The following is an 18,011-nucleotide window of genomic DNA, read 5'->3' on the forward strand; positions in this document are numbered from 1 at the left end:
TGACATGTGGATTTATAAATTCTGATTTACACAAGAACAGTGTAATTTCTCTGTAACTGAGGAATCACAAGTCACGCTAATTGTTACAAAATGTGGTATCATATATCTTGAAAAGCTGTTCCGTAGCTTTGACTGAAAACCTATTTTCTAGAAAAACCTGAAACCAAGTTGTTACTTTGAAACAATTTATCTCCTCTTCCTCAGCTTTCCCCCACAAATAAGGTATCAGAAGAAATATTTAAATTCTTAGCAACCAAGTAGGAATTACAATTCCATCACAGCACCTCTGTAGTAGTACACAGCAGTTTCTCAGATGAACTCTAACTAGGAGAATCAGAGTAGATGTAACATCCAAATTAATTTTACTAATTCAGAAGTTCATAATTAACATGTCCAGTTTCATTATGGTACCATATCATCAAGATAAAATAAACAGATATGCAAATCTACATTTACATATAGCCAGTCTCAATTTTAATATATTTATATTTTTAGATTTCACTCACTGTAAATCAGTGTGATATTGAAAAAATGTTTTTGATCTGATGCCTAGTATTAAATTAGCTCAGATACTCACTATCTAAATTTATTGCAGCAGATGACATCGTCAGCTATCCAATTATTTTAGTACTATTTGGCACAATGTAATTTAAAAAGACCTTGTACGCAGGCAAAGCACTTAATAATTCCCCAGCAAATTAATCCCTTTGGTACAATACTCAAAGGCATGAGGATAAAGGGAAAAAAAAAAAAAAAGCAGACTCTTTCAGATCAGCATGATGTTGCAGCAAGTACCAAGTACTTTTTGCCCTGTTAATACAAGTGACTTGTTTTAACTTGACATTTACCTTACTGCATAAGAAATGGATTACATTCCTTCTGTATGATACTGTTTGATAATGCTTAACATCAGTTGTTTGGAAAACCAGGCTCCACTTGTCTGTTAAAGAACATATATGTAAGCTACACAGCTGCCTGCACAGTGAGGAAATCCAGGGGACGCTCAAAACCTCATACTAATATGGTCAAAATCTGTACGATTTCCCATGCTCCTTGTGCAGCAGGAAGTGAGGTCGCCGAGGCAGCATTTGTGTGATAAATCTCAAAAGCTGTGCAGCTTAAGTAAGAGGCTTTATGAAACAGAGCATCTAAGAGGGAAAAACCTAGAAGATAGCAGCCCCCACAGAAAAATCCTTGTTTGAATAAGGTTGAGTCAGAGCTGACAAAGCCTTCTTAAGCTACCATATAAGTAATCAAATGCCTAGCAAGGAAAATAAATGGAATAAGAACTGAATGTCCTGGGATTTCTATTAAAACAGATCAATATAGCATTATGGACATAAAATAAGCCTTTGCCATTTCAGCATGAAAGCAGAGATTTCTCAGATGCCTACTGAATAAGAAAGAAAGCCTGTTCAGCACCAGAAAGAATTTTGCTTGAAGAAGTCTATATTTTTAAAGACATGAACCAAAAATAATTAGGAAGGTATCTGGGCAAATGACCAAATTCTAGCATCTGAAAAATAGACCCAGTAATATCTAGATAACCTGCAGTTGTGACCTCTGCTGTGGATGTAGGGTGTGATTCTCCTACAGCACGTCCAAAATGATATGTCTGAGCTGTAAGAAAGTATGAAGATGGTACCCAAAAGCTAGTCACCAAAAGATCTGGTATGGTGGTGTCTTCAAAATATATCTCTAAAGATTGTGATTAACTATTTCTTTCAGTCTGCAAGAGTTCCATCAGGAATTTGGGGGGCGGGGGGGGGGGCGGGAATATAACTTTATCAGTCATTTCCTATAGCTGAGTTATATTTGCTATACGAACTGTAACTGGGAGCTACAGACGAAGCTAAGAGCTTGTGACGAAAATGAATATCTGGTGATAAGTATCACAGGCTTTTCCTCCTGGGCGATGACCCAATTAGTTTCTTAATCACTTCCTAACAGTAATTTTGCTGGAAGGTGTGAATATGCATGCATGATTACAGATAGTCACCGAATCACACGACCAATACCAGACGGACTCTAGTCAGCACGTCAAGAAAGATGCAGTTAGGAATAGGCTGAAAATTAGTATATTTTGTACTGTCAAAGTAGAAATAGTTTGTATTTGTGTCCCATGGTGCTGCTATTCAGTATATTCAGCAGAAGGTTAGGACTTTATCTTTGGTTCCTGCATTTAGTAGAGATGGAAATTCACATCGTCAATTTTGTTGTATGCCACACTGGTTATCTATAAAGAGCACACATTGAGAAGGATCAGGGAAAACCTGAGTACGCTCCAGTTATTTCCATGATCTTCTGTCCCATTTTCTTTCTGCCATCCCTATTACTGAAGGGTGTGAGTACTATGTTTACTGTGTCCAGACCCAGTAGTGATGTCTTTCACATAAACATGCACACAGCTGGATTGCCTATCTCTATGCAATGGCTGCGTAGACACTCAAGCCTGCTCTGTGAGAACCAGCTAACATCCCCAAATGGTGCTGCGTCCTCCCATCCAAGTGGCATAGGTTTGTACTAGCTCACTGTCATTTCTTTCTTTCAACCCACTGCCATTATACATCACAGATTCTAATTCTGAGGAATCGAATTGCTCCTTAGGGTAATATTAATAACAATCCCAAATCCCTTTCTTTCCTGCAAATGTTTTCCAACTGCAACTGGTTACAAGGGGTAAATCAAATAACATTTCACCAAAGTCTCTTTTCTTTAGTCAAATGGCAAAATTCCTCAGGAGGAGTCTTAGTTAAAAATGTAGCTACCCATTACGTTTTACAGTCTTATTGTTCTCCCAGGGTAGAACTGGAAAGTAAAACTAAAGCACTAGAAAGATTTAACTTCACATTAGTGAAATTTCAAACGGTACTAAATTAGCAGGAGTTGCAAAAGGCAATGAAAACTGACAAACAGAGACGTAGATGTTACTGAAACTACGTACATTATTCTTTTTTGAATTATACTCTCTTTGGCTAAATGTGAGCTACCTCAATGTAATGTGAATATTTTCCATTGATGTTACTCTATTGTTATATTTTATCACAGATATGAAGGGAACAGCAATATATTGTATCACAGTACAGAAACTGCTGATCTATGCATACTACATAAAACAATCTTAAATACTTTGGACTTAGAAATTTTGAAAGCTGCTGGATTCAAGGGTACTTACGAATTACATTGGATGAAAAATAAGGCATTAGTTTGCAAAGCACCATGGCTGCCAGAGAAGCCACTTTGGGGCCACTTTTGTAAATGTTTCATGCCAGAAACCACGGAGATAATATTATCTTTCTAAATGACTCTGTTATATGGATTCTCAGCCTGATGGTTATGAACAGGCATGAGAGTCACAGCCTCTTTCACCTTCCCTTTATTATAAATAGGAGGGAGATAGCAGCTAGATGTACATATATGTGATGGGGATTCAGTACAGAAAGGGCAATGGTGACACAGAAAAAACTAAGCATTGTTTCTCAGAGAAGTTTCTATGGAATATTAGCAAAATCACATTGTCCAAAGCAAGAAAGAAAATGCAAAGAGCAAAAGTAACTGCAGCTACTCTAAAATTTAGTATATTATGGCATAATAATTCAATGAAAGTTAAAACTACACCCATCTACTGAGGGGGACAAGATTGTTTTAGGATTTCTGGAGAGAAAACCAAGTTCAAAACATTTTTCACAGAAAGGGATATTCCTGGATTGAGGATCTTTGTTGAAGTGAAAGTGAATTTTCACTTTCTTGACCTTTTCCTGCAGGTAAGCAGAGTCCTTCCTTGTCTACAGGACAGCTATCACTTTTACATAAAGAGATGATGACGCAACATCTCTACAGAGCATAGGCAAGAAAACCAGTAAAGAGCTGACATTGCCTCAGGAGAAAACAGTTTTATTTCAAGCAGCAAGAGTAGTAAAGATTTACAGCTGAGGAATTTCAGTGCAGTACTCCTGTTGACTGCAGAGAGAATGGGCCAGCCCTAACAGCTGTGGGGCTGCAGTCAGGTCGATGGACCATTCTCACTGCCCCACTCCTCCTCCTGCCCTCTAGGCAGCAGCATCCCAGGGTCTGGCTGCCAGCCGGTAGGAGCTGCCACCCCCAGCAGCAGCCACAGCCTCCTGGCTCCTTCCCAAGGAGCCTACGGTGGGCTGAAGGAGAGCATCCCCTGGGCTTGGGCTAGTCTGTGGACCTCCTGCTAAACCAGGCTGTTTAAGGAATAATAAAAAACAGAGTTCAATAAAAAAGGTAAATGAAAACATCTCTAAATATTGTGACCTGTTGTTTGTAGAAACTCTCCAAACCACAGAAGAAGACAAAAATATTTGATAGGTGGTGCAGCAACTCACATTAAATCTACAGGATTCTCTGTTCATAAGGAGCTTTTAACTACACAAATGTCTATTAGGGGAAGAGGCCTTTGCTTGCCTGAAGTCAGCCTGAATCAGGTTTGGGGATCTATCTAGTCAAACATTATTTTTCTGCCTGGTTTAAGTAGGCAAGGATGATTACCATTCTGCTGTTATTTACTCGACTTTTATTAAGGTCATACATCTACGCCAAAGGTTATCTCAACTTATTTCTTCTGCTGACTGCTTTTATTGAGGACTATGTCTCATGACATTAAGTGAAAAGCCACGCAGCAGAAGGAACGTAAGCAATTGCACAGAGTATTAACTTCTAATATGGCATAAAGCAGCTTTGATGAAATATGAGCAGTTGATTCCAGAGTGCTAATTATTCTTGTTTCAGATAAAACTAAAACTACTTCAAGTAACTATGTCATTTTCTAGCTGTAACAAGCAGCATGAAAAGATCATTCTTTCATAAAAGATAACAAATAAAGTGAACATCAGCTTAGTGTGGCAGGCAAACAGCACTGTAAAGGAAACCCATTTAATTAATTTTCTTTAAAAGTCACCTTTCATCTACTCCTACTTCACAGTGTTTAGATTTTTTTTTAGCCTGACATGTATGTGCTATTTTGATTTTCCGTACATTCTCCATTCCTATTGCCTCAAGTTCATTGTTAGTAAAGTAGCCTGTATGTAGAAAATCTGTCTTTTGTAAATGCAGAAGGTTATTACATAAATCCTGTCCTATTCACATATAAAATAACCTTGCATCTTGCAGGATCAAGGCTCGTCTCTGAGAGGCTGTACAACACTCTGCTGCTCAGGTGAGTGTGTAACTATCAACATTTTAATGAAAGTTCCTATTTTTTGCAGTTCCTGATGTAATGTTTCTTGGGGAAGGGTAGTTCACATACTTTACAGGGAGTGCCCTGTACAATGGAACAGTCACATATCAGCAGAATTAATTTTTTTAAAATTATTTCACCTTTTTTTCCCAGTTAATGGGGCAAAACAGGTCAACACAGTTGTGTAGGTTCTTAAGATATGCCAGAATTCAGCTTTAGTCACCTGAGATGTAATAGTTGTCCTGGCTCCATGTCCTCACAGTAATCACTGAAATATTCTGTGAATGTGGATGTCCTGGTTTTGGCTGACATAGAGTTAATTTTCTTCCTAGTAGCTGGTATAGTGCTGTGTTTTGGATTTTAGTATGAGAATAATATTGATAACACACTGATGTTTTGGCTGTTGCTAAGTGGTGTTTACACTGGTCAAGGACTTTTCTGTTTCCCCTGCTCTGCCAGGTGCACAAGAAGCTGGGAGGGGGCACAGCCAGGACAGTTGATCCAAACTGACCAAGGAGATATTCCATACCATATGGCATCATGCTCAGTATATAAAATGGGGGGAGTTGGCCGGGGGGGGTAGCGGTTGCTGCTCGGGGACTGGCTGGGTGTCGGTCGGCGGGTGGTGAGCGGTTTTATCACTGATTTCTTTTTCCCTTAGGTTTTGTTCCTCTCTTGCTCTCTTGTTGTTTGCCTTCTCATTACAATTTATTATTATTATTATTTTGTTCCAATTATTAAACTGTTCTTATCTCAACCCATGAGTTTTCTTACTTTTGCTCTTCCGATTCTATCCCTCGTCCCACCAGGGTGGGTGTGAGGGTGAGCAAGCAGCTGTGTGGTACTTAATTGCCAACTGGGGCTAAACCACAACAGTGGAAGAGACCTGAATAATTATGCTACATGGAGCAGGAGGAGAGGAAGAAGAAAGAAAGAAAAAATAACAGACTGGCACCTGCAAAATTTTACAGAAAAATACTTTGTCATGTGACCGAAGTCCAGAAAATGTCAACTTGCATTACAGTTTATGGCAAAAAAATATAGTAGTCTACTTAAAATACCTAATATTTATGAATTACTTTGATTTTCATTATATGGTACTAATTTAATTGGAAATTAATATGAATATAGCACACATAACACGATTTAAAATATTCTGCTGTAAGTCAGCTTTTGCTGAATATGCCTTGTTGAGTGCTAATTTTCAGAAACTATTAATTTGTGATTCCAACAAAAAGATATTGCATCCTGAATGTATTCTTACCATGAAATATTTTGTTGAGTATTTTCCCCCGTTGGAAGCTTTCAGCATTCAAACTAAAACAAAATATGGTTTCTAAATTGTAAAAGTGTTGGGAAAAGCTAGTGTCCTCAGTTTTGCTACAATTGGAATATAGCTCCTTGTTCTAGGTGACCACAGACTATAAAACTAGCCTTTGCAGCCACAATGACAAAGCTGGACATCATGACAATGTATAAACATAGCGAATGATAAACACCACTATTTAATTTTCAAAAAATAGTGAGTATTGCAGAAACAACTATGTAGTACATCAACTGTAATATACAACTTTTTCTTCCATTTTTAATGTGCTGTCAAAACCCCCACTACTTATACCAGGTACCCTCAGTATTGCAGGTGTTTCCTAAACTAAGTGGTTGTAGTTTACTGATTGCCTTTCTAAAAGTTCAATTTTGAAAACTTGGGTCTGCAGCTTTAAAATCTTTAGGCAGGTGACAAGAAAAAAAAATGTCCAGGTCATTTGATCTGGTAAATTTGGGCAGTATCCATAATGATAATATATCACATTCAAACTAAAAATCATTAGCTGATGGGAAGCATTTGATAGCCTTCAAGAACTAATGATATGATAGTTAGTGGAATAACAAATATAACTATGAATGACAAAATCTGGCACCACATGATAAAATCCTCGTGAAAAAAAAAAAGAAAAGAAAATACCAGCTTTAGGAGACATTTTATGGTATATAGTATGCCATGTAGTGAGTATACATTAACATTACTGCTATGGATTAATATTTTTAGTGAATTCTAAAATGCTGCATGGAGATTTAAATAGTCAATAAGGAATAAAATGGTTTGTGCAGGGCATTTCCTGCTCACTTTAAGATCCGATCCAAATAATTTTTTTCATTAATATATTTTCTTGGAGCAAGGGTTCCAGTCTCTTGCTATTAATTTTTATCTTTACCTTCTTTTAGTTTGTGGGATTTTTCTTGAAAAGCTTGGTTTGACGATCCAGACTTATAATATTTTATTTATGAACAACCATAACATGGAACGCATAAAAATTTGATACAACAGTTTCTTTTTAAAATACTGTGACTATGCATCAGCTAACTACACTATATCTTTTGGGGTTGCATTTGCTCATCTAATACAAAGCAGGATCTGCCTTAAAGACTAGGGCAGGGAAACCAGCATCCACAATAATTTGAAGGCTTATTTGACTTTTTATGATCTGGTGCGGCAGATTTTAGCTACTTTAAGACTCCCCCATCTCAATGGAGGTATCGTAGGAGTGAAGTTAAGCATGCAGCTAGGTTTTCTCCATCATGAATCATGAATTAGTTAGAAATGCATTGGAAGTGCCTAGCAAAGGAAAGTCCAACAGGACCATAAGTGCAGCAAAGATGTTATCAGTCTCTTTGATATATTAGTCTAACAAAATTTTTGGAGGGAAAGGTAGGAAGCCAATTCAGCTATGGGAAGTTATGGGAAATTACTTCATGTAACTTCAGAGTAGTAAGGACAAATCTCATCAGATGTTTGGCTTTGTTTTTATTCAGTACTAGTTTCTAAAAGCTACAACATGGTAAGTTGTACTAGGAAGAGAAGAGGGAAAAATCCCCTACGCAGAAGGAACTGCCCCAAAAGGAAGGAGCTAGAAGTGCCTGCCTTTCCAAACGCTCCAACAGAGACTTTCAGTAAGTCCTCACCACAGAATCACACTTGTCTTTTTGTTTGAAAACTCATTAGGCTGGGAACAAGATGCATTTTATCTAAGAGGAACAGTGGTCAAGAAGGTTATAAACACAGATAATATATTTAGAAGTGATTTTGCTGTGTAATGTTCTCAGAAAACTCCACCCCAATCCATTTCATTTGGATCTCCTGAACTGTAAGCAAGTCTTCACATTTATTTGAGAATTGACACTACTGAATACCATTAATGGACAAAACTTATTTTTCAAATTACATAAGTCAAGGTCTTGATGTCAGAAAAGCTTTGTTAAAATCATCTGTCCACAGTTTCTTCTATTTTAAACCCAAGGAAAAGTGGAATACTGTCCCACCAAGGGAAGTGGAATTACAGCAACAAATTCGATAGCTCATTAGGTAGTACCATGTTGCTCAATAGCCTGATATACACCTAATAAAAGATTCAGCAGCATAAAAGCCTCTGTGAGAGGAAACTGGCTGGTAGGGTGACAGAAGAGAGCAGGAGCAGCAGGCCAGGAGCAGCAGCTACCAGAGACACTGTGCTGCAAGAGGCTGAACGTCATGTTTGGAAGGAGCAGGGCTGGACAGAAGTAGACAGCTGCTGCTAGTTGTTGAGGAGCCAACAGCAGGAAGACATAGGTCTGTACATCACAAGGAGAAAACAACAGAATCAAATTACCTTTATACCAATGAGCCTGGGCTGTCTGGGATAGGGATCATCATTTTTAATCTGGTTCAGTCATTCAAATCAGTTACTTCCAGGACATTTTTACCTTGTTAGTCAATGTTCCTGCAGACAAAGGGGTAAAAAAAAAACATTAAAATTTGTCCAGTAACAGACCACAGGGCAGTCCAGCTAATCTTAGTCACTTTTGGTCCCAGGATAGCCACTGTGAACTGTTTGGTTCTCCGTAACAGCTTTTGGGACAGGTCAGTCTTCACTTCTGTCATTTTCCTACCTCAGTTAAGCAGCTTAAGCAAAAAAATATGTCATTGCTATTAATTTTGGGCAAACCTTCTGCAATTTTGCTGTCTCATGGCTGCACACGGTTTAGAACAACTTTTTGCCCTAAAGGGGAGTGCCACTGATGTTACAAATCTGCCATTAATCACAGTGGCATTATACTTCCTTCTACAGACCTGAAAACCAAGCTTTAAATTTTACTGCCAGGAATCAGTAGGATGTGCAGTGTCATGAGTTCATACCTAATTAGCTCACTGAAAACAATGTCCCTTGCTTTTTCCTAGTGCAACCAAAAACTCTAGAGGCACATTAAAACCAGCGTGCCATAGAGAAGATCAGTGTGGGTCAGTCTGTGTGAACTGTATGACAAAATTATGACTGCCACCAAACCTGTATATAAGCTGTGCACTACCTGGGTTGCTATTGTTTTCAGGCTAGTTAATATGGCTATTTTTTACATTGTCATTGCTGTCTAGTTATTCAAAGTTCCACTCCTAAAATTGACATCCCTTCTTTCATGAAACAGTCAGTTGATAACTAGAGGAAAAGGTGTAATGATTCTTCTATGTAACGAATTAGAATTTTTTGAATAATTAAAATTTTAGTTAGAGACAGTCTCAGGTGCTGCAACGTCTTTGCCTCTTTAGGAAGGAAGAGAGAGAGAGATGTTTCTAATAGCTAAAATCTAGGAAAGTGGGTTTGGGGGAAAGAAACTTCAAAGTGTGTAATCTAGCACAGAGACCCAGCTCTGATTTGTCAAATTAAAGTTAGCAGAGAACATGTTACATTTACATGTAATTCTCTTCAGGGGCAACATTTCTAAATTTGCCTCTAAGATGAGCAAGCACCAGTGGCATTCCTATCAGGGCTGAACACTCTGCTCTTTATCCATCCATCTTTCTAGAAGTGTTTTCACATGAAAGAAAGCTTTAAAATATATTTGCACTAATACAACCTACGCATGATTTTTATGTCTGCAGTTGCCTTTTTTATAGATTACTAGTTCTCCAGGGTAATCTTTCTGCATGATATTGCAGTCAAATCCAATGTTGTATCTCTAATATCACTGCCTCTTTCACAGCTATTCTAGGTTCTCCCATGCCCCTTCCATTATTGCTCAGCCTTAAAGCTGCTTCAACATCAGAATGAATTTATCATTGAATTACTAGACAAAACTGCTGCTATTCTTTACATTATTTGAACAGCTATTGAGCTGCACAAATGTCATCGACTATGGTTCGTCCAATAAATCACGAACTTGAAAATATTAAGCACTGCTAAATATACTCTGGTGTATTTGAAAGTACTGTTTCAGTAGTTCTGGCTTAGTAAGCCACCTAGTGCCTTTTTATTGTTGTCTTACGCTTCCTAACAAGGCCTGTCTTGCCTCAGATTTCTAGCAAATGGATAATCTTCTCAGTCCATCCAAGACCCTTCATTTGGGATTTATCTCTAGAAAATCTTCAGAGCTGAGTTCATCTAAATGGGAATCAGTGCTTATTTAATTTTTTTATCCATTGACTGTTTTAAAACCTACACTTTCCAATTTCTTAAGCATATACAAAAACACTAAAATAGTCATTTAGAAAGATAAATCCACAACCTTCTGCTGAGAGATGACCTTTTCAACATCAGTCCAAATTGTCCACTCTCCTCCATCAGATCCCTGCCTCAGGTGACTAAAAAGTTTTTAAAAAGCAGCAGAATAGGACAGAATACCTTGAAAGGATTATTCCTGACCTTAACCTAAACCTGAGACTCTTTATTTATTTTTAATGCCACTCTTCACCCTTTGCTACCTTCCCTCTATTTTTCATTCAGTAAATTCAGTACCTTTAGGAGGAATAACTGTTTGCCTGTTATCACCTGTATGGGGGTTTTAAAGAAGATGTTTATTTTAGCTGTTTCAGAACCATCAGTGAACATGATACACCACTTGCCAAAGACCAAATTTAGATCTTCTCTAAGGAAAAATCTTACTAAAGTATGCATGAATAAGAGGTTTAACACAAAAATAGAAGCGTCCTTTTTTACACTACAGATAAAGAAACAAATAAATAAATAAATAAAACAGGAAAAAAAAATAGAAGCAACTTATATAGCTGTTAGTTCTTACTTCAGTCTTCTGAATTGGGGCATATTGTAGAAGTAGGTAATGCTACCCACACACAAACATGTATTTACACAGAACTGTGGACGTGTGGGTAGAAGTGGTGGTGGGCATGGGCAGCACAGGCAGCACAGGCAGCACAGGCAGCACGGGCAGCACGGGCAGCACGGGCAGCTAAGGCAGCCAGAGTCCCCAGGCAGCCTTAGCTGCTGCTGCCATTTGAACACCCAGACCTTCCTCACATCTCTCCTTTCTGCTGGCAGCAGGTCCATCGGCCAGCTGGGGAGTGGAGGAAACAAGTCCAGTTCTCCTGGGTTGATACTTCAGGAAAATCCTGTACTTTGGAAAATAGGAAAATAAGTTCTTATTAAAAAGGAAGGAGTTCTTAGAGTGGGAAGTTTACAGAATTTAAAACAGAGAGAGGTCTCCACTCACAGTCCCTCTGGTCTGCTCACCACCCCGCCGCAGATCCCCCCTGCACCACCACAGCAAAAGTGAACTTTGCTCTTGCCAGTCAAGAAAACAAAAAAGCATTTTGTTCCTTCTAGTTAGTTTCTTAACAGCAAAATCTGGGACAGGTCATTTGAATTTCATCCAGCCTTTTAAGAGATTCCACGTACCTTATGTTCTTTACATTGTCCTCCTCCATAGAATACTTTGATATAAAAGGTCAGCAGTAACATTATCAATCAAGTTTAACTCATGTGATCTCAGTTTGGAATTGCAAACACTCGAACAAACTCTGTGTGGTCCTACAAGGAGACAATGATCACTGACTTGAAGGCCCTGCTGACAACTACTTCTTTAGGCATAACCTTATTTAAAAGCCCAAAAGTTCATTCCTATTCCAAAGCTAATTTTTTATATCCAGTTTATAAAAAGTTTCTGTGTATTGTTAGATTATTGCTCAAGCTTCACAGCAAAGAATTTGGTTCCAAGCAAAATAAGCATGAAACAAGAAGACTGTAAATTTTCATACTAATATTTCACCGTAAGTTGACTTTTAAGTATTCTCAGTTTATGCTGCTGAATAGGCAAGGACAAAATTGTATTCAACATCAAATATAAGTTTTGATCTGCTAGACACCATAAATCATATCAGCTATGAACAGTTCATTTGTCATTAACAACTGATCATATCAAAATACCTGTTTCCTTTGTGTAAAGCATTTTAAAAGGACTACACTGAGCAATCAATGTATGTAATATTAAAAATGAAATTTGCCATACATAGACACCCACACCAAATGAGCTAACACTGCTGCTTTCAGTCATCTGTCATGTCCTGTAGGTCTGGGTGCCATAATGATGTAGCACTATAAGAACTGCAGTATGGTAATACTTTACTGTTCTGTTCCTCATCCAAAGGAATTTCATCTCTGCTTCTCATGAATAATCTAATCTAAGATATATGGCATTTCTTCTCCCAGTCACAAGGGTAAACTGAGAATGCTGAACCGTCAGAAAATCTTTGATGTAAACTAATGGTCACAAGAGACCTAACTAGGAGGCAGAGGAAGAACATAATACTGGAGCTGACAGCTTATCAAAAAGAACACTTTTCCTTTTCAAAAATAGCTAACTTTTAGAAAAGCACCTTCTAATTCAACTATGTTGTGAGTCAGCATTTATCAAAAGATACAGAAGAATCTTTGGAATTGCCATGTGATACTTAATACATATTTGAGATGGAGAGGTACCATTATTAGATAACTATTATTTCAAGATCACTAAAATTCATTTAGGAAGTAAATTTGTATGGTACATTGCCAAATGGACTTAATATCTTTCAAAGAATAATGTATCTTTCTTTCATTTTGGCTTGTACCAAGAAAAGAATAGAATCCAGGTTTTCTGACTTCTTGTTAGATGATTTTACAGGGACCATGGACAAATCCTGAGGTGTGTTTCCACGTACAAGTTTTCCCGAAGAACAAATGGGGGGAAATGTTTTGGTAGGGGAAATGTTTGAGAATCTTATTCACTTTTAGTCATCATTTTCTTAGCTCATATAACCTCAGATACTTTGGATGCAAAGGAATATAAAATTACTACATGCTCAGAGTTATAAATGTTATGTGATAATACTTTATAACACTAAATTTTACAAAGTATTCGAATTGATAATGATTGGCAAACAGACATTTTTGGTCCTCCCAAAATTAGCTTTAAGGATCTCAAAGCTTCATGAATACCTCAGCTACATGGAGTCTTCAGTATGAGCAGAAAACAAACAAAAAAATCTTTCAATCAATATTCCAAATTCTTTCATATTTATGTATCTGAATACACTGGAGATTAAGTATTTTTTCTGGATTCTGGGTTTTCTGTAGATTATATATCTGACATTTCAACATTATAGTAGTAGAGGTTAATGAAATATTTAAATAAGGGGCAATGCATTTCTTTCCTATATTGATTAGAAGCAACTATAAATTACAAATTAAGCTACACGTGTGCACCTCTCAGATATCATGACCTGAGCATGTGCTAATCTGTGTTTTCAGAAGAGTTCTCTGCCACCCTTGTATTAGTCAACCAGTGGCTGCAGAATCTTATTAATCACATCATCTACCTGGACTTCTGACCTAGGTGAAAGATATCCCTGCCCATGGCAGGGGCGTTGCACTAGAGACCTTTAAATGTCCCTTCCAACCCAAACCATTCTATGATTCTATGATAAAGCCTTTTATATGTGCCCTGCTCACCCTCCCCACCCCACCCCAGCATCCTTGCCTCTAAATTGGAGAGATATAGATTTGACAGATGGACTATTAGATGGATAAGGAATTGGCTGGATGGCCATGTCCAAAGAGTTACAGTCAACAGTTCAATATCCAAACAGAAACCAGTAATGAGTGGTGTGCCTCAAGGGTCCATACTGGTACCAGTACTATTTAATATCTTCATTAATGGCATACCTAGTGGGATTGAGTGCACCCTCAGCAAGTTTCTGGATGGCACCAAGATGAGTGATGCAACTGATATGCTTGAGGGAAGGGATACCACCCAGAAGGACCTTGAAAGGCTTGAGGAGTGGGCCCATGTGAACCTCATGAAGTTCAACAAGGCCAAGTGCAAGGTCCTGCACTTAGGTTGCAGCAATCTCCAATATCAGTACTGACTGGGTGATGAACTGATTGAGAGCAGCCCTGCAGAGAAGGACTTCAGGACACTGGTGGATGAAAAATTAGATATGAGCCAGCAGTGTGTGCTTGTAGCCCAGAAAACCATTCATACCCTGGGCTGCATAAAAAGAAGCATGGTAAGCAGGTTGAGGGAGGTGATATGTCCCCTCTACTCTGCTCTCGTTGGACCTCACCTGGAGTACTGCATCCAGCTCTGGGGTCCCGAGCACAAGAAAGACATAGACCTGTTAGAGTGGGTACACAGGAGGGCCACAAAAATTATCAGAGCTGGAACACCTCTCTTATGAAGAAAGGCTGAGAGAGATGGGGTTGTTCAGCTTGGAGAAGAGAAGGCTCAGGGAGACCTTATTGCGGCCTTTCAATATAAAAGGGGAGCTTATGAGAAAGATGGAGAAAGACTTTTTACCAGGACCTGTAAGTGACAGGGCAAGGGTCAGTGGCTTTAAACTGAAAAAGGGTAAATTTAGCTTGGATATAAGCAAGACATTTTTTATGATGAGGATGGTCAGATACTGGAACAGGTTGCCCAGAGAAGTTGTGGATGCCCCATTATTGGAAGTGTTCAAGGTCAGGTTGGATGGGGCTTAGAGCAAACTGATCTAGTGAAAGATGTCCCTGTCCATGCATGACAGGGAGGTTGGACTAGATGATCTCTGAAGATCCCTTCCAACCCAAACCTTTGTATGATTCTATGATCTCCATGTCCCATTTCTTTGTATTCTTGTCTTCTGTTAAATATGCCCTAGATAATGCAGGTCCTACAACCAAGTTTTTAACCTTGGATTCATCTTTGACAAGAATGCACCTTTGCTTTCTGAACAGCTGTCTTTGTACTCAAGAATGCATATACTCACATTTGAAGCATTGTGGCCAGTAATATCTACAGAAGTATTTATAATAAATTTATTGATCTGTAAACGACTGAGTAATTTTGAGAGGATTTTCCCTTCTTTTTTTCAGATTCTTCTTTCTGAAAGCAAAAAGAAATTGAAGGTCTTTCTTCTGTATGTGTCATCATCATTCATATTTAATGGATTTACTTTGCTCAAAACTATGCCTGACCAAGGGATTTCATGAGCTGACTAATGCCATGGAGCTCTGACTTCCCTGTTATGAAGTGTCTATTATGATTTCAAATACCACTTCTGGCCTGCCAGCAATAATTTTGTATTTACTATAGGCATTTGTGCCAAATGTTTGGAGACTCCCATGTGTGTTTCAGCATAGTTCAACAAAGAGAACTTGTTCTTGTGCAGCTTCAAGGGCTTGTATAGTGCAGTCTGAGCCCTTAACATCAGACTAAAGTTCATCTACAGCATAAAAATATTTTCTTGTACTTTCTGCAAAAAAAAGTTTGGATACATAACAGGAATCTCATTAGAAATCACTATTACTTTCCCCTACACCCCCCACACCCTCCCCAATAGAATATCTGTACCTGTTTAGATACTTAGGAAAAGAGGTAGGTTATCTAATAAAATTGGGAAGTTTTTATAGGGGCTGTGCCAGTGTCCTGGCTAAAGCCAGGCTGGGATCCAATTGGATTAGTCCCCATGAAAGTCTATTATCTAGAAACAGAGGTTCCTTGAGGAAAGGAAATTAGAGAGCTGTGCAACCACTTAAATTGATTGATCTTGTATTTAAAACAAATTTCTAATAGTACCTTCTGTCATGAACCCCAGTCTCCTTCCAACCAAGGGAACAGACCAGGAAAAATAAAACAAAAAGGACTTGGTTTTTGGTTTTTGGTTTTTTTCTAGGTAGGTGTTTTTCATTGATTCACTCAAGTGTTACATATTTATTGCAACTTGATATATGATCTAAGCCTCACAAGTAAAAGAGTAACTTTATTTCATGATCATGATCTTTCCTTGTCAAATGAGACAATCAAAAATGACTATGTTTCAGAATTAATACAATCCCATCCCTAGCTGTCACATACACACTGACTCTGAGAAAACACGTTCTACACTAGATTAGAAATGTGATTAGGGAAATACAGAATATTGTGCTTTTCTCATATATTTGTCTTCTGCCATTTTTAGAAGGTTCAGTGAAACATGCCAAATACTCTGTGAAACAAGCAGCTCTTACTTTTTGAAACTTACATTCTTTATATTTTATGCTTGTTCCCTGTACAATCATGCTGGAACAAGTTTTGAAAACAAATTTCATTTGGTAGGAAGTAGATTACTCATAATTTGCAGAGTATATTTTAATGAACTATATGCTGTACTGTACTATTGTATGGCATAGTATATACATTTCAACCCACACTGCCAGTTACCCTAACTATGCAAATATGTGTTTTAAAATTATTGTTGCTCTAATAAAAGTAAAACTTCTATATAACATTAACAGTAAATATTAAATCACATGCAGATGTACAATAAGTCTGTTATGTTGGATTATAAAAACATCATACAACCTGCAGTGAAAACAAGCTTCACTGCAGTAGCTTATTTGCAACATGGATCAATGGCATAATCGAATTTAGAGAAAAAAATAGTATTAGACTAGGTAATATTAGGTTAAAAATACATGGAATGCTCATAATTGAGTAAGCCTTTGGAGATAGCTAAAGAGTATGCAGACTTTGTGAAGTGTTGTTCTTGCATTTTGCAATAGCAGCATTGGCTCTGGCTTAGAGTCATCCCATGAGATTGCCTATTCCTGCTCATCACATGAGAGTACCATTACCTTTCTACTTCCATCAAAAAATATAAAATGGCAAAGCACACAATGCTTCACCAATTTAGGTACTGCATGTCAGATGTGACATCACACTAACTCCTTCTCTTCCTTCCCTGGGGTCTTAACAGCTCATTGAAATTCACATCTGAAACAAGGTCCTCACCAAACTTGTCCACCGTCATCCATTGAGCTCTCAGGGGCACAAACCGGTCTGTATGATCCTGGTAAAGTACATCAGAAGTGGCACTTGTGCAAGAAGAAGTAGAACAAGTGTCACACCTCGATCACAGGAGTTTTTTTTGGTTTAGCTAAATAAACCTAAAATGAAATTTTTCTGTTATGATGGATCAACTATTCTACAGCAATTTTTTTTTCTTTTTTTTTTTTCACATTGCATCCCCTAACCTGTCCCTGAAGCTGTCTATCCCACAGTATCCCCAGTGGGAGCCCTTTCCTTTCATCTTCCATTCACATGAAGAAATGACAGACAAATACAACAGGTCTTTGCTGGGACACTGAGGGAAAACTCCAGTTTCTGTGAATAAGTTAAAAAAATCTGACAAGAAGGTGCAATTTACTAATCCTGCTGTAGCATCTACTTTAATATAAAGGCTTTTCAAGAGTCTCTAAAACTTGTGTAAATCATGCTCTAATGACAATCTTATGCACAAAGCACATGATCTAAAAGATTTTACCTATTTCTTGCCTGTATGAGAAATATAGATAACCCTCCCCTTTTATCAAAATGGGTTGCTACTATTTTTGATGGCATGAACAATGCTGAGTTAAAGAGTAGCCAGATGTATTTTTCCTGAAGACTTACTCACTTTGTCTTTAGCAATATTCAGAGAATAATTGCTTGAGAGATCCCTCAGAAGGCTAATCGTGAACTGTGCAATAGTAAAAATATCAAGAACACAAATTTATAG

Source organism: Ciconia boyciana, chromosome 1, assembly GCF_034638445.1.
Source record: "Ciconia boyciana chromosome 1, ASM3463844v1, whole genome shotgun sequence".
NCBI classification, from domain to species: Eukaryota; Metazoa; Chordata; class Aves; order Ciconiiformes; family Ciconiidae; genus Ciconia; species Ciconia boyciana.